This window comes from Hibiscus syriacus, unplaced genomic scaffold (assembly GCF_006381635.1).
Source record: "Hibiscus syriacus cultivar Baekdansim isolate YM2019G1 unplaced genomic scaffold, ASM638163v2 tig00112261_pilon, whole genome shotgun sequence".
In the NCBI taxonomy this organism is placed as follows: Eukaryota; Viridiplantae; Streptophyta; class Magnoliopsida; order Malvales; family Malvaceae; genus Hibiscus; species Hibiscus syriacus.
Genome location: NW_024063289.1, coordinates 1,497,770 through 1,524,166, shown reverse-complemented (window position 1 = coordinate 1,524,166; position 26,397 = coordinate 1,497,770). Strand labels below are relative to the sequence as shown.

At 33.3% G+C, this 26,397-nt stretch overlaps 1 pseudogene; it reads left to right on the top strand.

Moving 5' to 3' along the window:
• The first annotated feature begins 679 nt into the window (after positions 1-679).
• Positions 680-18,609, top strand: LOC120176943 (annotated as a pseudogene).
• The last annotated feature ends 7,788 nt before the right edge of the window (positions 18,610-26,397 follow it).

The following is a 26,397-nucleotide window of genomic DNA, read 5'->3' as shown; positions in this document are numbered from 1 at the left end:
ATAGTATTGATACCATTTAGTTAAAACAAAAAGAGTATTATTGGTACTACAACCATAGTATCAGTACAACTATATTACTTGGTATCGATACTGCGTATGGTATCGATACCATTTTGGCATTCTGTTGGTATATCAAAATATCAAAATGTTTTCAACATCTTATTATTTTGATTCCATCTTTTTATGATATTTTTGAATTTAGACTCTGAGGCACCACCAGACTCAACCAAGTTAGCTTTGAAATACAATTGACTAATAGATTTAGAAAACTTATCTTTCAAACAGTTATCCTCATTTATCTTCATATGGCCCAACAACTCCTCAAGTGAAATGCCACTCCTTGTGTTTGAGAGAATTATGGTAGTAAGACCAAGACTTGTGCAGCTTTTCGATCAGGACGTTGTCTTGCAACATTTCACACATTTGCATTCCTTCAGCAAGGATTTTGAAAACCATATTTTTATAATCATGGACTTGATCCATAATCGACTTGTCATCGGTCTTTTGGAATCTCATCCACTCGCTAACGATGTATTTCTTGATACTCGTGACATCAACACCATATTTTTTCTCGAGTGTATCCCATATGACCTTGGTGTTTAGAATATGACCTCGTACTATCTTATTATCCTTTTCGTACTTCTCGACAGTAGTGACAGTAATATCAGTAGTGGTAAAAATGGTAACGACATCAGGTTGGGTCTCATCACAAATAATAGTATTTGCAGCTGAAGTAGTCATCGGAGTAGGTGGTGGTGGCTTCATAGAATGTAATCGAGATCAAGCTGCTCAAAGAAAATCAGAATTTGTTGAGACCACCTTCGGTAATGTGAACCATCGAGTGCATTAAGTTTGGAAAGATTAGGGATCAACTACCTCAATAGTGTCAACATTTTGCATAAATAATTTGTTTCTAAATTTTTGGAAATATACAATACAAAACGAGGCATTATCACTAACAAGACAAATAAAAATATAATCGAATCAATTGAATAACTAAAATCGTGTTATGGTGAAAACCATTGCCTTAGAAACAAATTTGCCCGGTGTGTCTAATCGATGCAATAGATAGATCATCCCCCGAGGTTAACATGGTAGCTCTGAGAATTCGTACGCCCAAAACTGGAGTGAACTGAAATGGTACTACTTTTCTGAATCACCAGAGAAAATACAATAAAGCTTAGGAAGCTTTTGAGTGTTGAGAGATTTTTGAGTTTGAGAGTGAGTTGAGAAGCTTACAAAGCCTCTCTATTTATTGGCCGAGCTTCAGGGACAAAAATGTCCAACAAAAATCAGATATAAATCTGATTTAATTCTGAATTTAACTTTTTCTGAAAACTATTTGCAATTCACACATGAATCTGTCCTAAAAAACAATCGAGATTCGAGCATTCATTTTTCAGCCATTTGTAACTCACATAATTACTTTTCTAACTCATATAATTGTACTTGTAATTGGTTCAATAATCAACTGTTAAATCCATTTTAATAGATTTGTAAAATAGTTCAGATACATCCAACGTTACACAAGTTTAATTTTAGAAACTGACTATTTCAATTTTAATTTTCAGACAACCAATTAATTAGTTGTTACTCTCTGAAAATATAAATTAACATATCAATGTGTAGCCTATAAATATTTCATGAGCAAGACCATGTCCACGAGAAAGAGCACAAGCCGAGGCGATATAGATGGGTGACGACGGTGACGGCGTGTGAGATTACCCCTTGTTATCTATCACTCAATAAGGCAGGGAAAAATTAACAATATAAATACCCAAGCCGTATTTCCTACTCGTGTGGGATAGTGTTTTTACACATTACCAACAATGCTATATAGAACTTAATACAAATATAAAGTAACAAATTTAAGAAAAAAGTGACCAAAATAGTGTATGAAGTAATTTCAAGTCTAAATTGTTGGATTAAAATCCATAATTATGTGCACATATTTATAATGTATATTGTTATCATAAAATATGACATAGTTTAAGTGACCAAATATGTTATAGTCATACGGTATTAGAAGTTTCATGGAAATAAAAGTGTAGATACTATTAAAGTTGTATTTATAATTCGATGCAGAGCATAGTAATAAGTATAGACAATAACTTATTCTTAAATTAGCTATATAAAGGGGTTATGGTCCCTAAGAAATAGATATTCTCATATTTACTATTATCCCCATCATAGATTTTATACTTAAGGGAACTTTATTGTGATTCAATGAAGCTCAATTAAACAACTAAATAATTTCCAAGAGGGGGTCATTGGCCAATTGAAAAATTTTGGGTATGGAGGAGAAAGGATAAGAAAATTTACACAAAGATTTATAGTATTTTCGACTTCTAAACCAAGTCTACATCCACTACCTTAGCTCCACACTAAGATTTTCTAACAAATTCACTAATTTGTTCTTCTTTTTTTAGGCTCAAGAGTAACCTTTATAAAACCCTTAGTTTTTTCAATGGCTAAACTAAAACCACTCCTTTTTTTACAAGGTTAAAAGAAGTGAACAAGAAAACCTCTCAAACGTAGGGTGTTTACAATATTAAAGCTCACAATAAAATAATTAAAAGATTTGCAATGAGCTCAAACACATATGTACAAGAGAGGAAAAATAAAGAGTGAAAGAGCTTTTCTCTTGATCTCTATTGCTTGGATAGGTGTTGTAACCTTCTTCAAGCGTCCTCAACTTGGTTTTATATGTTGAAATGATTTTGTGGTCGTTTCTAGCCATTTGGGATGTTTTGGAGCCATTGGGGATTAATTTTCTGCAAAATAAACTACCCAGGAAAGGGAGTATTGGTAATACTTTAACGAGTATCGGTACTACCTTTGTAATATTTAAATAAACTAGTCGTTGCAGACCATTGGGCTTGACCAGTATTGATATTATGCTTCATGGTATCGATACCACTGTGTAAAGTAGTATCGATACCCCTTGAGTATCAGTACCTATTTTGAATTCTGGAATTAGAGCAATTTGGAAAAAAACTGGTAGTATCGATACTACTTAGAGAGTATCAATACTTCATTTAACTTTGGTATTGGTACCACATGAACAGTATCGATACTACATACCTAGAAAATTGTTTTGTGCTCAAATTCTAGTTTAATAGACTTTGAATTATTTTTGAAAACTTTGAACACATTCAATCAAGGCCAAAAACATTATGGCTTAATTTCTTATATCAAAATATTATAAAACATGGTTCAACAATCTCCCACTTTTTGATATAACAAAACATTTGAAAATTTTCTTTGGCAAAACTCCGCCTTAATAAAATATTTCATGAAAAAGATAAATATTTGGAAAATATTAAAATTCCCCCTTTTTCATTATTAAAATTGATTTTTTCAAACCTATACTTCTCCCCATTTTTGTTATATCAAAAATAATTTAAATTTAATGGTTCAAAACAACAATGGAGAGTAAGCGTAAAATCATTTGAAAAATCAAAGCTCCCTCTCAATAAAAGCATTCCAAGAAAACTTTTGACACAAAAGATTAACACTTAAAACAATATTGAATTTCAATGAGATGGGAAAGAAAACACATTAGTAGTACATGAAATTCAATAAATCTAAGTCAAACATACTTTAAGCAATATCAACAAATAAGACAGTATAACTCATAAGCATAAAGCATTCTCAAGTGTTACGTATTCAACATAGATATCAATTGTTAGAGGGATATCATAGACAATGAAGAACACATGAACACACATTTAAAACAAATTAAGGTCAAGAAAAAAATTAAAAAAATTAAACACAACATGACCAAAAACAAACATTATGATGAACTCAAATTTTATAAAAATCATTTTAAAAATAAATGTTCATCATAACATATTTTCAACATACATGAGATAGAAAATAACAAGTTATCATTCATGTTCAATACTCATGCATGCATAAAAAATCAATAGGAAACCAATTTACAAAATCAAAAAGCTTTAAGGTTAGAGGTTACCCATTGTTTTTTTGTGTGACAAGAGCAATTGAGATCATTTACCTTTATCACCATTGCTCCAACACACCTACAAGAGACATTCATTTGCATTTTTTTGGTACCCAAATTGCTTTGGGTCCTAGAATGTTAGTGTCAATGTCTTTAGTTCCCAAAGGAACCCATACTTGTCTAATTTTAAAAGATTTTCATTTCTATATAGGACAAGTATGTACATTGTGACCATGAAAATGACAATGTGAGCATTTTTCCATTTTTAACATAGATGAATTGTTTTTATAAATGATTTTTTTCTTTTGTTAAGCATTCAAGTTTAAATTTCAATTCAATATTTTCGTTTTCCAAATGTTCAATTCTGGTTTTTTTAAGCTCAAAATCATATTTCAAAATTTCATTTTGCTTTTCAAAATCTAATTTTTTCTTTTAAAAGAAAATCATTTTCCACTTTCAATTTTGAAATCAATTTCTTATATTTGGAATTCATGGTCTCTAATTCTAAATATAATTCATCATAGGCAACTTGTAACTAATTAAAAGAATAAGAATTTGATTCACTAGAGTTAGAAGTTATTATTGAATCTTCGTCGATGGCTATAAGGCATAAGTTAGCTACTTCATCTTCATCATTGGAGTCATCTTCATCACTCCAAGCCACCACAAATGCCTTCTTATTACTTGATTCCTTCTTCTTTAGGATGAGATAATCATATTTGACATGCCCCATTCTTTTACATTCGAAGCACACCGGAGGACACTTCCTTATAAGTCATGAATCTCTTGAATCTTTTGAAAAGCATGGCCATCTCTTCTTCTTCATCATCATTCAACTCTTCACTTTAGTCTTTATTTCTCTCATTTGTGGATTTTAAGGCAATGTCTACTTCTTCTTCCTCCTCCTTTACTATCAACTAATGAGTGAGAAGAGAACCAATAAGCTCATCAAGAGTGAAAGACATTAGATTTTTAGCTTCGATGATCATTGTCTTCTTCGATTGCCAAGACTTTGGAAGAGAATAAATTATCTTCCTCATATGCTTCTCATTATGGATAACTTCTCTAAATTCCTTGAGAACGTTGACAATCCTGAAAAATCTATTTGTCATAGCTTTGATGTCTTCATTCAGTTTCATCTTGAAATTCTCATAGCTATGATTGAGAAGACTAATTTTGGTTTCCCTTACTTCATTGGTTCCTTCATGAGTGACTTAGAGCTTGTCCCAAATCTCCTTAGCATTATAACAAGAATATACTCTTCCATATTCATCCGGGCCTAATGCACAAAATAGAATGTTCATAGCCTTTGCATTGAGTTGGAACTTATTCTTATCTCCATCACTCCAATCATCCATCTCATCGGTTGGAATGGAGTATCACTTCATAATTGAGTTCCAAGCTCATAGATCGTTGGCTTGAATGAAGAGCGTCATCCTATTCTTCCAATAGGTATAATTTGCTCCATTCAAATAAGGTGGCTTGTTGACCGCTCGAGAGTCTTCAATGTAGTAGGAGCCGGAGGTTGAAGTCATATTCTCGGTTGTATCGAGAATTGGTAGAACTTCTTCAAGGATCATCTAAAGGTTGTTAAACCATCTAATGAGTCAAACTCTAATACAAATTATTTTGATTCAATAAAGCTCAATTGAACAACCGAATAATTGCCAATAGCATGAGAATTAGCCAATTTAAACTTTTTGGGCATGGGGGAGAAATGATAGGAAAATTTGCACAAAGATTTATAGTGGTTCGACTTCTAAACCAAGTCTACATCCACTACCTTAGCTCCACACTAAGGATTTTATAACAAATTCATTAATTTGTTCTTTCTTTTTCTAGTCTTAAGAGTAACCTTTACAAAACACTTAATTTTTTAATGGCTAAACTAAAATCACTCCCTTTTTACAAGGTTAAAATATGTAAACAATAAAACTTCTCAAAGGTAGGGTGTTTACAAGATTTAAGCTCACAAGAAAATAATTAAAAGATTTACAATGAGCTCAAATGCATATGTACAAGAGAAAATGAAAATAAAGAGTATGTTGTAACGTTCTTCAAGTGTCCTCAACTTTTTTTTATATGTTGGAATGTGTTTGTGGTCGTTTCTATCCATTGGGGATGTTTTGGAACCATTTGGGATTAATTTTCTGCAAAAAAAACTGCCCAGGACAGGGAGTACCGATACTCCTTTATTGAGTATTAGTACTACCTTTGTAATATTTAAATAAACTAGCCATTGAGGACTATTGGGCTTGACCATTATCGATATTATGCTTCATGGTATCGATACCACTGTGTAAAGTAATATCGGTACCTATTTTGCATTATGAAATTTGAGCAATTTGGAAAACAACTGGTAGTATCGATACTACTTAGAGAGTATCGATACTTCTCTTACCTTTGGTACCACACGAATAGTAGCAATACAATTCATGTAGTCTCGATACTGTAAGAACATTATATGTACTATGTACCTAGAAAACTGTTTTGTGCTCAAATTATAGTTTAATGGACTTTGAATTATTTTTTAATACTATGAACAAATTCAATCAAGTACAAAAACATTTTGCATTAATTTGTTATATCAAAATATTATAAAATGTGGTTCAACAAACTATAACTTCTTGGAAGATCCACTACAAGAAAATACACCTTTAATAACACACAAACGAGAACACACGCTAATTTATGACTTGCAAAAAATGTGTGTCATAAAAAAAAATGTCATGTTTTTTAAATCTGAACAATTTATCACTTACAATAATGTGTGTCATATTTAATAGTCATAATCCAAAAAAATTAGCAAACACACGGAGTACACTTTAAATTGTGTGTCATCTCTAAAAGTCGTCTTTTAATTTCCCCCCATTATTTTCATCATTTCCCGCTTCTAGTCCTGGCTTCCTCGATAATCAGTTCAGCACGCATGCTTCCCCCATTTTTCTCTTTTTCCCTTTTTCTCTTTTTCCCTTTTTCTCTTTGCATTAGTCCACTGGTTTCGCCATTTACCACAACGCAGACGAAGGGAGTCAAAATTCAAGGGTTTCCATAGGTATTCCTCGTTCTCTATTCCACCATTCAATTTGGGTTTGTTCCATCGTCCCTGTTATGAAAGTCGACAGCATAATTGGCCAGAAAGGTGAACTCATCAAGAAGATGTGCGAGGAAACCGTCGCCCGTATCCGCGTTCTTGATGGTGCTGTTGGGACTCTCGATCGCATTGTAACTCTAAACCCTTATTTTCTTTTTGAGTTAATAATTTCACAGTTGTCGATTCTTTGCGTCTGGCATTTTCTTTCTTTAGTTGATATTTGCTCTGGAAAGAAGAAGAAGAAGAAGAATAAATAGTAAAATACGATAAATTTTAACTTTAATTAATTTATATCGATGTAAATCATGCATCTTTTGATTCAAGGGATTTCATTTTCAAACAAAGTGTTGATAAATCGGGCAAAGTAAACGAAAGAACATAAGAATTTTAACGAGGTTCGGCAATGTTCTTACGTCCTCGGTGCCTAGGCGGCGCTTGAAAATTTTATTCAATTCTCATAGGTTTAGGTTACATCTCTATTTATAATAGAAAACCCTGGTACATAATTACAAAATTAACCCTGTACCGTATACCGGTATATTTATGAGCCATACCTTACACAAAGAATGCTTTAAAAGTAAAAACCGAGTTAAATTTGATATTTGTCCATCCCCTGTCCTCTTTACCGGTATATTTATGAGCCATACCTTACAAATCTCCACCTTGGCGAATATCCTGCCCCTTAGGAAACATTCAATGTGGGTTAGGTTACCTTAGTTCTTTAACAAATTGAAACATTCAACAAGTCCAAGCAATGCTTGTACTTGTCTGTCGTAATTGGCTTGGTGAACATATCAGCGAGATTCTCATCAGTGTGTACCTTCTGAAACAAAATCTCTTCAGATGCAACCAACTCTCTGATCTTGTGAAAACGTACATCAATGTGCTTAGTTCTAGCACGATATACCTGATTCTTAGCTAAGTGAATAGCACTTTGATTGTCACAAAGCAGCTGAACTCCACCTTGCTGAACACCCAACTCCTTCACTAAACCAGTGAGCCATAAAGCTTCTTTTATAGCTTCAGCTGCTGCCATGTACTCAGCTTCAGTTGTAGATAGTGCCACTACAGATTGAACAGTAGACTTCCAACAAATAGGTCCTCCACCGAGAGTAAAAACATACCTTGTCGTAGATCTTCTATTATCCAAGTCACCTGCATAGTCTGAATCCACATATCCTACAACCAAAGGATTATCTCGTTGACTACCAAAAACAATTCCATGTCCCACAGTACCCTTTAAGTATTGAAAGATTCACTTGACTGCTTCCCAATGTTGCTTACTAGGTTTAGACATGTACTTACAAACTTGACTAACAACATGAGCTAAATCAGGACGAGTACATACCATTGTATACATCAAGTAGCCAACGGCATTAGAATACGGAACCTTTGCCATATCTTCAGCTTCCTTATCTGTCTTAGGGCACTTTTCTGATGAGAGCTTAAAGTGGTTCGCCAAAGGAGTGCTAACTGGTTTTGCGCTGCTCATCGCAAACCTTTCTAGCATTTTTTCAACATAGCCCCGTTGAGATAGCCACAGTCTCCTTGAGTCTCTGTCCCTGCAAATTTCCATTCCAAGAATTTTCTTTGCAGCCACTAAATCTTTCATATCAAATTCCTGACTCAATAAAGTTTTCAAACCGATAACATCATCCATGTTCTTCGCAGCAATCAACATATCATCAACATACAGTAATAGAAAAATAAAAGAACCATCATCAATGCTCTTAACATAGACACAACAATCATACTCACATCGGTTGTAGCCAATCTTGATCATATAGGAGTCAAACCATTTATACCACTGTCTCGGAGACTGTTTCAACCCGTACAAAGATTTCTTCAATCTGCAAACTAAATGCTCGTTTCTAGGTTGAGTGAAACCTTCAGGTTGCCGCATGTAGATCTGCTCCTCTAAATCACCATGCAAAAAAGCAGTTTTAACATCCATCTGCTCTAAATGCAAATCCCAACTGGCCACCAATGCAAGTACTGCTCGGATTAAAGTGTGCCTGACCACAGGAGAAAAATTTCATCATAATCAACTCCTTTCTGCTGTGAAAAACCCTTTGCTACCAAACGAGCCTTGAACTTGAACTTCTCCCCCTCTTTTTCTGTTACTGTTGGTTTCTTCTTATACACCCATTTGCAACCAATCGGCTTTTTACCCTTAGGAAGGCGAACCAACTCCATGTACGATTGTGATTCAAAAACTCCATCTCCTCAACCATGGCTGCCATCCACTTGTCGTTTTCCTGACTAGTAACAGCATCATGAAAATTAATCGGATCATCACTGCTAACAATAAGTGCAAAAGAGACCAAGTCTTCAAAACCCAATCTACTCTGAGGCTTTATATTAGTCCGTCTCACCCTATCTCTGGCGAGACTATAATCCTGCAAATCATCCGTAGTGGAACCACTAGAAGTTGGTTGAGAAGTTTCTGGTTTCTCAACTGGAAACTGCTCGAAATCCACCACTGTCGTGTCTTTCTTCTGTTGCAACATGGATTGTTCATCAAAAACAACATCTCTACTGATCACAATTTTCTTCGCAACTGGATCCCAGAACTTGAATCCTTTGACACCTTTCTTGTAACCCAGAAAAATGCACTCCTTCGATTTTGGATCAAGTTTGGATCTCTCATCAGCAGGTACATGCACATAAGCAGGACAACCAAAAATCCGTAAGTTATCAAAACTAACATCATGACCAGTTCATACCTCTTCTGCAACTTTCCCAGCCAATGATGCCCTTGGCGATCTGTTGATAAGATAACACGTCATGTTAATAGCCTCGGCCCATAAGTGTTTGGGAAGCCCCGCATTCAACTGCAAACATCTGTCTCTTTCATTCAACGACCTGTTCATCCGTTCCGCAACACCATTCTGTTGTGGTGTCTTGCGCACTGTAAAATGTCTCTTAATCCCGTGCTCCTTACAGAAGTGTAAGAACTATGAATTTGTGTACTCCGTACCATTGTCAGATCACAAACACTTGATTTTTCATCCTGTTTGGTTTTCTACCTCAGCTTTCCACAGCTTGAACTTCTCAAAAACTTCAGATTTCTGTTTCAAAAAATACACCCAAACTTTCCGTGAAAAATCATCAATAAAAGTAACATAATACCTAGATCCACCTAAAGACGATGTCGTGGAAGGCCCCTATACATCAGAATGCACATAATCAAGAATCCCTTGAGTTGTGTGCCTCGCAGTCTTGAAACGGACTTTAGTCTATTTACCAAGAACACAATACTTGCAAAAATCGAGCTTACAGCTTTTGACACCATGCAAAAAAATTCTTTTGTGTAATTCTGTCATACCACGTTCACTAAGTTGAGCAAGACGCATATGCCACAGTTTTGTAGTATCATCACAGGACTCAACAGAATGAACTCCACCTGCAACGGTACTCCCTAACAATCTATAAATATTTCCTGCAGTCATCTTTCCTTTCATCACAGTCAAAGCACCTTTAACAATCCGAATGGTTTCCCTATCCTCATCAGCCTTAGGGATAAAACCATTCTTGTGCAAAGTGCCCAAAGAAATCAAATTCTTCTTCAAATCTGGGATATGTCGAACACCACTCAATGTCCGATCAGAGCCATCATACATCTAAATTCTGACATCACCAATACCAACAATATTGCAACGTCGATACCCAAATAAACAGAACCAGAATTAACCGACCTGTATGTCAAAAACCATTTCCTATTTGGCGTGATGTGATAAGAACATCCAGAATCAAGAATCCACGCATCCGTCAATTGAGTCGTTAAAATAGAAAACATATCACCCTCACTGCAATCAGAATTTTCATCCTCGACCACGTTCACAGACTTGGATGAAACATCACGCTTCTCATCAGTATGCTTTTTCAACTTCGGACAGTCTCGCTTCATATGTCCCGCCTCCTTGCACTTGTAACAGTGAATTATCTTCTTATCCCTAGATTTGGATCTGGAATTCTGCTTGCCAGACCCTACCTTCTCTGGCTTCCGTCCACGGTCTCGATTACCCTTGACATATAAGCTATCGGCTTGAGAGTTTTCCCCTACATTCTGCTTCCGTTGGTTGTGAGCCAACAAGGCTGCAGTAATCTCCTCAACGTTGATAGTCTCTTTCCCATATGTAAGAGTAGTCACCATGTGTTCTTAAGAGGGAGGAAACGAGCACAACAAAATCATCGCTCTGTCTTCATCCTCAATTTTTACATCAAGCCGAGCCAAATCAGAAACGATTTGATTGAAGACATTCACGTGTTGCGCCAAATCATGATCGTCCTGCATCTTCAGCCCATACAGCCGCTGCTTTAGATACAGTTTTGTCGTTAAGGATTTGGACATAAACTGACTTTCCAACTTCCTCCAAATTTCGTCTGGGGACGATAGATGCATGATGTGATACATAACCTCGTCCGCCTAGCATAATCGTATGGTTCCTGCCGCTCGTTGTTGTAATTCTTCCCAATCTTCCTCCTCCATCGATGTCGGCTTTGTAGGTCGCAAAGCCTTCAAGATCCCCTGCTGCGCCAACAGATCCTTCACCCTCGTTTGCCATAATCCGAAGTTACCCAGACCATCGAATTTCGCGACTTCGAATTTTGCTCCTGACATCTGATACCAATTGTTGATAAATCGGGCAAAGTAAACGAAAGAACACAAGAATTTTAACAAGGTTCGGCAATGTGCTTACGTCCTCGGTGCCTAGGCGGCGCTAGAAAATTTTATTCAATTCTCACAGGTTTAGGTTACATCTCTATTTATAATAGAAAACCCTGGTACATAATTACAAAATTAACCTTGTACCGTATACCGGTATATTTATGAGCCATACCTTACACAAAGAATGCTTTAAAAGTAACAACCGAGTTAAATTTGATATTTGTCCATTACGAGATTTATATAAATTTAGTAACACCTGTTGTATATTAGTCAAAGTTTTGACTTCTGATCAAATGACAAATACTTTGTTCCTGTGTTTTCGAAAGAAAAATAAGGGGGACTTAAGCAAATTACTGTCAATAGATATGTCTGGTCCACAAATTTGGAGTTTTTCCTACTGATTATTCTTTTATTTTTGGAGTTAAGTTATAGTTTTATGATTGCCCTTTACTGGTTCCTTGAATTAATTGGGTTTTCTTGTAGGTACTAATATCTGGAAAATAAGAACCAGAGGCACCTCTTTCCCCTGCAATGGATGATGCTATAAGAGTTTTCAAACGTGTACATGGATTGTAGGAAAATGATGCTGATGCTAAAGCAGCTGGAGCTACATTTTATTCTATCCGGTTGTTGGCGGCATCTACTCAAGCAATCAGGTTAATTGGAAAGCAAGGCTCCTTGATCAAGTCATTACAAGAGAGCACTGGTGCATCTGTCAGGGTATTGTCAAGCGATATTTTTTTACATTTTAGAATATTGGTTTATTCATGAGAGGTCGGGTTCCCTTATTGCTCATTTATGTATTTAGGTTTCGGTTGGTGCACAGGAATTTGAATTGATGGATGAAATGTCTTCATTTTGTAACTTTAATGCTCTAATCCCATTTTATGTAACTTTTTCTTATGGGATTATGCATCCTTTCTACCTTTCCATAGGGTCCTTTAATCCTATTTATATAGTGGATAAATCTAACTGATTTTTCTATGATCCCCAAATTAAAAGGCACATTTTTTTATAAATATGGACATTACATTAGAAGTTATCCTCTCCATGCTTATGCTATGCATGAAATGAACCACAAACCAATGAAGTTGTGGTTAATTTCTGCATGGCTCTGTTCAGTAAATGGATAAAATATTGAAATTATGTGCTTCTTTCTTGATTATTTCATGTGTGCACATCTATGCGCAATATTTGCATACTTTATTTTTTTTATTTTGGGGATATTTTACGTGCTTAGGCTGGGGATCTTTTTTGGAAGAGATTATTATTAAACTCCTCTGAATGTGCCCCTTTCAAAAAATTAATAAAGATTTAGAGTGTAACACCCATAACCCGTATAATTATACCTATACAGATTATAGATGTCTCCTGAATTTCTAAAACCATTTTCCAATTCAAAAGCGATTTAAAATTTATTTTCTTAAAATGGTAACTGATATTATAAAAATATCATATCATATAAATTATGTTTCGTTATACCAAATTTAATTCAAAAGATTTTTATGAATAGTACCATGAACAGTGAATAGTAAACAGTTAAGGTATCGGTACCTGTAGCAGGGTATTAGTACCCCTATAGCATTTTGAAAATTTTTAAACGTGGGTACTGTTCATTACTATTCAACAAAATATATATATATATATAACTCATAAAAACTTAACCTTTCAACACTATAAAATTTCCATTTTTGTTTCCAAGTTTGTTCAACAAAACAATTAAAACATTAATAAGTACATGCCACTAATAAAGTCAACATTACATCATAGGATGTCTTACTGATATTGAAATATACTCCTCGATGCTTGATGTCACTTTGAAATCTTTATTCCACTATTAGCTTTTTACCTACGCGTGAAAATCATCACACGCTAAGTATATACTTAGTGAGGCAATTCAAAACAATAAACAGTGCAATACAATCTATGCAAGAATTTCAATGTCAAAATCAAATGCCATAAAATCATGTAAAGAGCATATCCAATATTTTACCATGATCAAAATAATATAACTGAATATAAAATTTCTTACCAATATACTTGTTATTTATTCCATAAGCTCGTAAGCTTATTTTCATGCTTACCATTTATTTACCAATAATCTATAAACCATAGACAACTGCCAAGTATAAAACCCTGAGGACCTGGATATTCGAGTAATATTTGCACCGTAGTGCTATACATAAGGTCATGCCCACCATATACACCGAAGTGTATTACACATAAGGTCGTGCCCACCATATACACCGAAGTGTATTACACATAAGGTCATGCCCACCATATACACCAAAGTGTATTACACATAAGGTCGTGCCCACCATATACACCAAAGTGTATTATAAACCTGCAGTTGCTATACTCTATGGCATGCAACTATATCCTGTCCCTCAATGACTTACTTGGGCATATAATCTATTTTATTTGATCCGTCCATGGCAAAGTATATTATCATAATTTAACATTGGGCAATTCATACAAAAAACATTCATGGTAAAATATCACATTTTCCATAATTAATGCTTTATACTTTCATACTGTGACATATCAATATCATGTCAATTTATAAAAAAAAAATGACATAATATCATGCTGATATAAACAAGGTCAACTTATCACAAGTCTTCCTGATGATGTATAAAACATTCATGTAAATGTCATACAAGTATTGCACTCATCTTGACACTTTATAATCCAAAATATATACCTCACTAATTGTCCACAATAAACTCTTTTCTATTTGACTTGCTTCGATCACAATTCAATCACGATCTATATAAATCACAAATTTATAACGATACATATGTTAGTATTGTACTAACATAAATATAACCCATAACAACTCCATATATACTTGAAACTCATTTTCCACCAAATATTTAAACACTTGTTATTTCTTTGTAATCTTGTCACCAACTTATATAAAATGGTCCTTCACCATTTTATCACTTATATTCTTAATACCAAAAATTCCAACATTGAAATTATTACCATTCAAATGCTTTTGCAAAGGCATAATTACATTTAAGTACCCCAACTGTAAATCACCAATCTTTTCAAACTTCCAAAATAGTCATTTTTCACATTCTAATACTCATTTTAATTCCCAAACAGCAAATTTCCAGCATAATACATTAATTATATAACACCTACACAACAACCCATCAATTTCCAAACTTATCAAATTGATCCCCAACTTTTCAAAAATTACAAAATGGTCCTCAAATTTTTCTAAGACTTGTAGAATACTTCCTTCATCATTTCGAACCCATATATAATTTTTCCATAATTTTTCTCACTCATACAATCCATGACCAAAACTTAAAGAACAAGTTCTAGAAAGATTAAACATGTTCTAATCATCATACATGCTTGAATATAAATCAATTATATCACAAACATCAAGATCCATCATTAATTTCATGATACCTTATATGAACACAAACTTTAGAATTTGGGATCTTTGAACACTTGCAAGATTATCATGCAATATTGGTACCAAATAATAGGGTTTTTCGTGTATAGAAATTTTCTTTTTACGGCATACTCAAAATCCAAATGAATTTTCTTAAAAATGGAATTGAAGCTTTCTCTCACCATTGGAGAAACCCATGGCAGCTTGGAGAAGAAGATGAGCAAGTTGGATGAAATGTTGGGTGCATTTCATATTAGTTTACATTGAATTTCACTATAAATCAATAAAATATTCATTTAATTGAGATAAGACCAAATCACCCTTAATGAATCTTCCTATTCACCATAAAACCATGAAAACTCATCCTAATCATCTTCCAAAGTCAAAGATGAATTATTTTGACTTTGATTTACGAAATTTCCCTTGCTTTTTCAAAATTGCATTTTAGTTACTAAATTCCACTGTTTCAGTTAAATCTGAAAAATTGCATACTTCCAAACCAAATTTCTCTGATATAAAATATTAAAATAATATTTCCAACCATTTTATAACATCTTTCAAATTTTTGTAAAATTCCAATTCAATCTGAATTACCGATTCCTTACCGGACTTTAACCCTTTCTAATTTTTCTTTACTAAAATTACAAATCCAAAAATATGATTTCTATAAAACCCCACTCTAAAGAGTAAACTATATATTTATGAAATAGAATTCTTTTTTAGGAAATTTATCACTTAATTCCCTAAATTTTTCCAAGTTTATACTTTCACCATCAAACTTTCAAAAGTTACATTTTGGTCACTAACCAAAATTTGGGGTATTACATAGAGAACTTAAGGGTGCCTCTTTTTTACTTGCAATCTTAGAAAACCTGCCTTTTGTTTGTTGTATTATGGTTATTCTTCTTCTATTTCAAAAAGAGCTAGGGGTTGATAGTTTTTTAATTTGGAAGTCCATTTCTTTTCTGACAAGTCAGTTTGGAAGCTTGTACCTTAATACTGAAGCATTCTCTCTTCTCTTGGTAACTTTTACATGTCAATTATGAAATAGAACTTTTATTTGTGCATGCTTCCATCCCTGTAAATTTAAGGGCTTACCTCCTTGATGGGGCACAAAGTTTTCGAATCTGCATAGCTTAAAATTCACGTTTCCGAGAGTGAAATAAGATGTATTCTAAATGGCTGATCTTATGTTGAGTTTTGTCACATTAAAGAATCAATAAGTGTATGCCTTAGGGTGCAATATAAAACACTCAAAATATTGGTGTTATTGTCTGCTTCAATGCTTTGATAGTTCATCTGAATTTTGCTACTGTTTTAACTCGAACTGTTGTGATTGCATAGTTCTGGATACAGAAGCGTTTTTTCCTTGCTTGTAAATAATGCTTTGCAATACTAAAAGTAAATAAATTTTGTTGCTTCCTTTGATTATTTTGACAATCATAGTTATATAAACTTACAATAAATCCAAGCTTTTGTATCTTATTTTTTGTTCAAAAAGTGCCCTATAAATCATAGGTTTAGGGATCCTGTAAAGTTTATGGTGAACGTGGTACTGTTTTTGCAGAGGAAACTCCACCTTATGTGGTAGCAGATGAGAGGATGGTGGAGTTGGAGGGGGAAGCCCTGAAGGTTCTTAAAGCTTTTGAAGCTGTGGTGAGGCACCTGAGGAAATTTTTCGTTGATCAAATTGTTCTTCCTCTCTTTGAAAAGACAGTAGTAAGTCTGTTTTCTAATGAACTGCTGTTATGTATCCTTCAATTGTTTCATGTTAAGCGGTGATATCAATGCGGTAGTCAATCAAGAGCTTCAAGCAGAGACAAGGGCTGAAAGGTCATCTCTACATACTGTTTCTCAAAGTGGAATTGGAGTCGATCTTCCTGTTACTGCGAGGAGAGACTTTTTGTTTCTTGAACATGAAAAACAGTTTGAGTCACAAATCCCATCTTCTGGAATTCCATTCTATGGACAGGATCTTCCACATTCGATAGTACATTCTAGTTCAGGGCTTCATCGATCTGTTGTTCCTATAGTTACTCAGGTTTGTTTGTGTGCACTTATTATTACTATTCTTAATTCCTCTTCCCAAATGAGAAATGGTGAAGCGAAATTAGAGTTTATGATGGCGAACAAGGAAGAGAAAGGGTGCATATGTAGATAATATTAAAAATTAGAGGCAGAAATAGGAATAAGAAGGGATGGATGAAGGGGACCAATGAGAGGGAAATCTCATGTATATAAATACATCACTGAAAATTAGAGGTCATAACATAAATAGAATAAGAGGGGAGAGAAATGAAGGCAACCAATGAGAATGATGTATTTATATACACAAGCATAAAACTATACATAAAATATAAATCCCCGTGGTGATTCTCCATGAAATTAGTATTATTTTAGTTATTAGTTAATTAGAAAAGGCGAGAAGAAAATCATTTCGAGCCTTATCGTAGGTCATTGGTGCCCTGCATGGTTTGCATCACTGCTGCTTGGGTCAAAAAGTTTGAATATAGCAATTTTTATCTTTATGACAATGCTCATCTTATATACATTTAAGTTGGCTTGGAGATTTGGCAATGATATTTTTTGGTTTAAATTGGGCTTTTGAAGTGGAACTTTCTTATGTTTGCCTAGACTTTGGTATATGTATGTATAATTGTATATACTTGGCTGCTGTATCATCATTTCTCTTATTGCATTTATCAACCAGATTGCTCAAACTATGCAAATTTTCTTATGCTGAGGACATCATTGGGATTGGAGGAGTTAATATTGCTCACATTCGTCGCACCAGTGGGGCTGTCATAACCGTGCAAGAAAGTGGGGCCTTATTTGATGAAATAATTGTCGAAATTAAAGGAACCTCAACGCAGGTTCAGTTTGCTCAACAATTGATTCAAGTAAGAAATAACCTTATTTGTTTAATTTAATTATAACTTACCTGGTTTGTATTCCTTTAATGGGTTTTTGATCTTTATGGATTTCTATATGGCTCCTAGGCTTCATTTTTTATTAAAGTACTTGTGTTTGCCATCTTTGTCTAATGTACACCCGGACATGGGTTTGGATATGTGATCTAAGAACTTTCTGAATACATGGAAATCTTGAGAAAATTTAAACGTACTCGTATACGACACTTACCCGAGTTTGAGTTATTAAGATGGATTTATTTAGATACCAAGACTGATGATTTTTTTTTTTTTAATGCAGGAGTTCATAAGCTTTCACCAAGATCCAATTAGAAGGAGCAACTACAAAGAAACGAGTTATAGGTCCCCTTTTTCGCAGTTGGGCAGCAACACTTCTTCCCTTTTGTCCCAAACCTACGACGGATACGGAGGATCTTCTAGTGTAAGTGGCTACTCTACTTTTAGGCTTTAAGAGTATCATCGTTTACCTTATTAGACTTTTCAGTCTCTTTTCGGAATGAATTTGTCTGGATGTTTCTCTGTTTGGGTTTGACAATTGGGTGGAGTGGGGTGGTGGGATTGACATCGGAGCGGGGTGGGGCGGAGTGGTGAGTAGTGCAGACTTGGGTTAAGTTTCAGAAAACTTAATATATAGCTTATATGTAAAATTATTAGATCACATTAATGTTTTCTTCATAACATTTGATGTTAATGGGAGATTAAGAGAAGAATTATGTCTTCATTACGGCTATAAATGAGTTGCATGTAGCTCGACTCAAAAACTTTAAAAATAAGCTCGACTCGATTGTAAAACTTACGAGCTTAAAATTGTCAAGTTTGACTCGAACTCAATACAAAATTAAAGTTTGACTCGACTTGAAAGCCCACGATCTTAAAATTTTCAAGCTCCACTCAAAATAACAAATTAAAACTCAACTCGAACTTGAATCCGAAACTTAAATACATGAAAGTCTTGTACTTTATTTTTAAAAAAATAACATATAAATGTTAATATTATTAATAATTTAATTTAAAAAATCTAAAATTCTAATATATTAATCTTTTTGAGTAGCTCACAACCTTTTCGAGTCGAGTATCAAGTAGTTTGTTTCGACTAGTTAAGAATTTGAGTCGAGTTCATTTGATTCGAGTTTTGATCTAATCGATATGATTACAATATTTTTTATAACTTAATGTTAATATATTGTATGCAAATGGATTGCTTATATATAATATGATATATATATTTAGTATTATGAAGCATTAAATGTTATTTAGTTTAATTATTTGTCAATCTACAATATATATTACGACATACAATCACGACACACGAATGTGTGTCATCTTTTTTAATAGCGTGTGCTTCAATGACGCGCAATGTAAGTCATAAATGCGTGTCATAAATTTATGACACACAAATATGTGTCATCGTTATTTATGACGGGGGCTTCAATGACGCGCAATGCGGGTCATAAATGCGCGTCATAAATGCATGTCATAAATGCGTGTAATAAATGCCTGTCATAAATGTGCGTCATAGATTTATGACACACAATTGCATGTCATTTGAGATTTATGACGATGGCTTCAATGACGCGTATTTGTGTGTCATCTGCACCCATAGATGACCGCAATGCGCATCATTAAAGAGGTTTTTTTAGTAGTGATCACAACCAAAGAAAGATTCAATGATTTCAACATATAAATTAATTCAAGTATGATTTCGCTAATCTAGTATTAATTTATTCATGATGGTTTGACATGATTAATTCAGGTAGGATTTCACCTCGTCATGTTGAATCATTGAATATCAATTGTTTTTAAGGTTTATAATTTAGGAATTAAAAATTCGTATATAAAACAAGTTATGCGATAATTCAGATTTCTCTTTGCGATTAATACTGTCACGCTCACTTTGGGCTAAAGTTCTGTTCACTTTAATTCCATTGCATGCCTTTGCTATTATTATTTGAAAATTAAGTAAATTTGTCACAATATTTTTTTTTTACAAATTTAATTTATTATCATATTTGTTAGAAGAACCTCGTCATGTAAAGTATATTGTGACAAAATTTTGACATTACTATTTCACGTCGGACAGAATAATGATTATCTTGCAGGCGCTCCAACAGATGATTCACAAGAGAAAATTTACCAAAAAAAACCCGAGAAAAAAGTCTCTAGGGTTTAATAAAATATTATAAAATCAAACAATCCCGAAAATCAGTCCACAAGCCAGACTGTTATAGCCAAAAATCGTCTTTATTCGAATTTTGCCAAAAATAGCAAAATCCCGAAAATCACTCTAAATTGAAATTCGAAATAAAATAAGCAATCTCCAAAAAATCCGGCCTAAATCGGATTTAAATTGACTTCCTAATTGACAATCGAATTATTATCATAAATAGTAAAAAATATCTAAATCTAGTGATTCGGAGGGGAAAACGGCAGAATTTGAGGTTGAAAAAAAAGCTACATGGAGCATTGTGGACAGCGTGCGCGTTGAAAAGAGCTTTCTGGATTAGGGTCTTATGCGCGATTCTGACACCTGTAGCCAAAGTTATGGCCAAAAGACTGAAACATACTCAAAACGACCCCAATGAGGAACATGTCACAATCAATTCTCGCCTTTGCGCTGATCTGCCAATTCATGGTATCTCAGCGCCATCAAGGTGCAATCTGACAGCTCAGCATCATCTATCTCGGATCTCCCTGCATCACTATTTTATACTATTTATTGTAACAACGAAATTTCGTTACTATAATTAACTTATTACGTCAAAATATTTTTCACAATCAATTAACTATTCTGTCACGAGGTATTTTTTTTTCTTAATTAACTTGTATTTTAGCATCAAATTTAAGTGGTGCTTGTGACAAAAATACATATTACAATAAAAATTATTTTCTCACCATTTTTTCATCAGTAAATGTAACTTTCAAAGATAAAATAGTTCTTAAAATAAAATATTTATTTAATCACATTGAATAAAAACAGTTTTGGTGATCAAAAGACATATTATAACAAAGTTTAATTTCTCACTACTTTTATTTCATAACTAAATATTACTTATAAAATGTTTTTTTGTGACTAAATAACTTTATTATAATTTGTTATTGTGAAAGAATATTATTTGTCATAATTTTTTGTATTGAAAATTAATATTTGTTATAAATTGTTATTATGATTAAATAAAGTTGTCATAATTTGTTATTCCAAGAAACTATTATGACTAAATAAATTTGAAATAATTTTTTATTTTGAATGAATTTAATATTTTATTATTACTAAATAAATTTGTTACAATTTATTATTATGAAAAAAAATATTTATCATAAATTTTATATTGAGAAATTAATATTTATTATAAATTATTATTATAAATAAATTAATTTTTTCATAATTTATTACCTTGAGAATATATTGTGACTAAATAAATTTTACATATTTTTTCGTTTTGACTAAATTTAATATGTTATTGGGAATAAATAAATTAATATTAAATATGATAAAAATAAAAATAAAACGTTTAGAATAAAATTTGCTAAAAACATAAAGTTTCTCTCGAGAAATAAAAACAAATTGACACTCACTATGACGATCCATAAATCTTTCCACACCTACATTTAAATACAAAAAAAGTTAAATTATATTATGTTTGTAATATTTTAAAAATAGCATATAAAAATATATTTTTTTCAAAATTAAATTATAGCATTACCATGATTATTCAATGAGAAGCATTTTCTCCAAATCTTTGAAGCAATTGTAGAATATGAATTCTCTTATATGTTTTCTTGGATATTATCCTAAATTTAGGGAATTAAAAAAACTCAAATATAAAATTAATGAAAAAAATAATTTATTAACTAACTACATATAAATAAAATATAAAATAAATAAATAAATTCAAAATATACCAATTCATAAATTCGTTGGATAAATGATTTTGAACTTGAAATATGTGGTATCATCATTTTTTCCTATATTGTTTTTACTCTCTTTGCCTTGACCTTGCATATATAATGTTTTTCCATCATTTTAATTTATAAAACATTAAATAATTAATTGTCACACCCTAATTTAGGGGTCAAATTATAAGTTTTTGAAACTTATAATCAATTTTAGAAGTTGCAGGAAATTCAAGGATCTAGCCCTAAATTTTCCCATTTTTTGTCGGCAGAGAAAAAATAAATATAACTTATAGTTTGGTTTCTGGTTTCAAACAAGAAACAAAGCAAAACCCACAATTTTTCTCAAATTCCCAACCCCGTCGGTCCATCTTTATCGCCCAGATTCTCCACCGTCCGACCACCGTTTAGCTCATCGCCATCATCATCGTGTTCGTCGTCGACCGACGACCAAAACCCAAGTTTTATCGTGTCGTGAAACGCTGTTGTTCGTCGTAATTTTGGCTCTATAGTGGGCGGTAAAATCCTCCCCAATGCTCAAATTTTCGTCGATTCTGGTCGATCCTGCCACACGTTCATCATATCGCCTGCACCATTGGACTCACTGTCATCGTGCACTCAAAACATGACTGAAATCGTTACGTCATTTTTGTCCTGTCATCGTCACTCGCCGGCCACCATTGGAGAAGTTTGTACGTTTTAAAATTATGCAATCCATTACGTTTCATTGAAAAATAACACTTACACTAGAATCAAGAGGTCCCGATCTAGTAATTTGGAAAATTTCGTGCCGGATCGACGACCAGCGCCGCCGTATGCGCCTCTCCCTGTGCGTGGGCGTTGTCTGCTAGCCAGGGAGCATGCTGACTGGCTGTACAGATCTGAACCGGCTGGATCAGTCTGAGCCGACCAAGCCGCCTAGACCAAACCGCGCCTAGACCGAGCCAATGAAAGTTGATCACCGTTGACCGAGCCGTTGACTGTTGACCGGCAGTTGACTTTTTATGGGTACACCTATTCTGATTTTTTTCAACATCCTGAATGCATTTTTGAGGTCTGTTTCGTTAAATTCGAACCCGGTAAGTTATTTTTGACTGATTAACCACCCGATTTAATTTATTTTTTTTGCAATTAAGCTCCATTTTTTATGAAATTTCTGTTGATATGTATCTAAGGAATTATTGGAAGTTGATTTCAAATTTGAGAGTGATTGAGTGGAGATTAATTAGTCGATCGATATGGAACATGTTGGTATTTGTAAATGCATGAATGAAAATGTTTGGTCTCATCTGGGTAGTTAATTAATTCCTACAATTGATCTGAATGCGGTAAAAAATCGCTAACTGAATAAAATTTTGATGGCTTATACAAGAAAGTAGAAGTTTGATAAGGAAAAATTTCAAGTTATGAGATTATTCAGAAAAACAATTAACCCTAGGATCTATAAATTCTATTTAACCTTGTAAGAGTTTTAATACTGAAATTACCTAGCTAATAAATTATGAAAATGCCCTTGAGAGGTAAAAATAGTCCGAGTTGACCCTGAATAAGAAAGTACCCTGAGAATTCATACCTAACCTGATAAATTACTAATTTAATTATTAATATCTTGCTTTTGTACAGAAAATTCCTGATAATCCGTTCGTAACATCTGAGAAGGAACTTGACCTAAAAATCTCCGAGTTATGAGTAAATACCTGAAGAATAATTTATCAAGGGCGTTCTTTTGTCAGAATTGTTTGAAAGGACTGAAATAGATGATAAGTTTGAATTAAAAATAAGATCAAATGGAACAAAATGTTGAAATACCCTGGATCTATAAGATGACCAAAATACCCCTAGAATACAAATGACCTAAGAATATCACCAAACCCAGGAATGATTGGATATCCTCAAGCTATGAAATGATTGGAATAACGTTGAGCACCAAAATACCCTTATGGCCTAGAATAAGTAAATGTCTTGGATTAATTAAGGAATCCAAATAAACATGGATGTTGTATTGTTCTTAAGACTCATGAACCACGAATTTAGTACGTCGACAATTCTTGATAGTGTTGCAATGTGGAAATGAAATTAAGATAATTGGAATATTTGTTAGTCTCCTTAAGATCTATTCAGCGACGATTCTAAAGATGATCTATGGATGAGAATTTTTGTATTAAAGAAAGAGTACCTTGGAAGGGCAATGAATTGATTATTCGATAGGCATCAGTTCTAGGAGTTGTTCAGCTCGAGTTGTTCGATAATCCAATCGATCGACATAGACTATAAATGTTCAAAAATCTTTGTTTCTCCCTTATCAACTCAAATCACTTAAATTTCCAATAATCTAAAACCCAAATTGCTTCTGATTTTCCTAAATAATGGAGTCACTCTGGTCATATCTGAAAACACGAGTAACTCAGATGCAAAGGATTCTGAATACCCTTTTGATTACTTATTGCCTCCGAAATATGTTTGAATACTATATGATCCTGATAAATCATGTTCTGAATAACTAATGATTATGTCAGCTAATAAACTCTTTCGATAGTGATACTAACTTCCGTCATTATATCGGTATATTAAAGATACGTGTTTCTCTGCCCGATAAGATTATCTAATATCTCTAAACCATATCTGGAACCTCTAGTGTGTTCCCTTATCACATGGATGTTTTCTCTGATTTTTTTCTGATCTCTGCTCTGATTTTTGATATCTCTGGTTACTGACTAAAAATGTTTTATTTGGGGTACTATGGGATCTGGTATTAAAACTCTGGTAGGTTCAATCGCTATTGGTAATTCCTTTTATAGGTTTTGCACCGACTGATAATTCCTTATGGACATAAGGCAACCCTTGGGTAGCCTCTGAGGCCCCAAGAATATTTCTTAAGTAGGCTCTCAAGCCCCAAGGTGCTCCCTTAGGTTATGCAGTTCTGGGGAACATCATATGGCATTCGGTTGGAGGTTTTACGATGGCTTTTAAAAATACGTTTTAAACTGCTACAGTTTTAAAAAAGAATTATATCATTTCACTGGTTGTACGGGAACACACTAGATAAGCTATCTTTATCTCCTGAACCCAATCATTCGAAATATTTCCATTTGAACTGAAAGCTTATTGTCTGTTACTACCAGAGATATCAGTGGGACCTCAACTCAATCTAAAAATCTATAGATGTCTGAACCAATAAGGAAACATATGTTTATCTGTTATCTACATGTTCTTCAACGTCATATGGTATTTTTGTATTAATGAGCTTCATAAAGCTCACTCTGTTACTCACCTTTTCAGGTTAAGAGAATTGAACCATGCAGCTATCGAATTGAACCATGCAGCTATCGACATGAGTAAGAGAGTTCCTCCGGCGTTTCTTGCAGAGTTTGGTACATGTGATTCGGGGGCATGTAGGTTGTATTTTGTTATATATACGAGTCTGAAAATCTGTTTTATTTTGGAATATTGATAAATTTTACTTTTGTATTCATAAATCATTTTATGAGTTTACATGTTTTAATAAAAGTTTTAAATTTTATGAGATTTTATGGTGGGTCGCTTCGGTGACCATAATGTGACACCTCATATCAGATTGAATCTGGTCACCCGCATCGGTCTGAGGGGGTTATATTAATCAACATAAGAAACTATTTTACTTGAAATTTTTCACTTCCAAAATGCTTGAGCATATGTTTCCAATAATCTATTTTCATATTGCTAGGAGGATTAGCTTGTGCTTCTTCTGAAGAAGTAAACTTCTTAAAATACATGTGGCATTTGTGTTTAAAGATCGTAAAACTCCTTGCCATCATTTTATCTATTAATTTTTTGTATGTGGATCATCTAAAGATATATCCTACAAAGAAATTTAATACAAATTTAATATTTTAAGAGTATAAACAAAATTATATTAATAAAAATTTTAAAAGTAATAGTTATTAATATTCTAACTTTAATTTTTTTGAAACATAGGTACTTTATCTTCATCCTTCATTATCAAATGACTCGATTGATGTTGTCTCGGTTGGCATATTTTGCAAGTTGGAAATAACATTCTCTGAACCTATCAAAATTATAGTAAATAAGTGTTAGAAAGATAACAAATTGATAAATATATCATAACATGGAAACGAAAAATTTCCAATTAGAACCATGAACTTTGTACTTATCCTTCACTTTCTCAACTGTCAAACAACACCATTTGACTATCAAAAAATCAACTAGAAAAAACTGAAATTAAAATTCTCCTGGCAACCGGAAAATTAACTAGAAAAATTAACCAAACCTTTGTTATGGCCTTTCGTTTATGAAAACGACTTTAGCATTATTGAATACATATATTTTTGCATATCCTTTATAATGAAACTACTTTTTCCCTCTAACCTAAAGTTCACACTATACACAAGCAATAATCAACATGTTATCATTCTATTTTTTTATTTCTTACCCAAA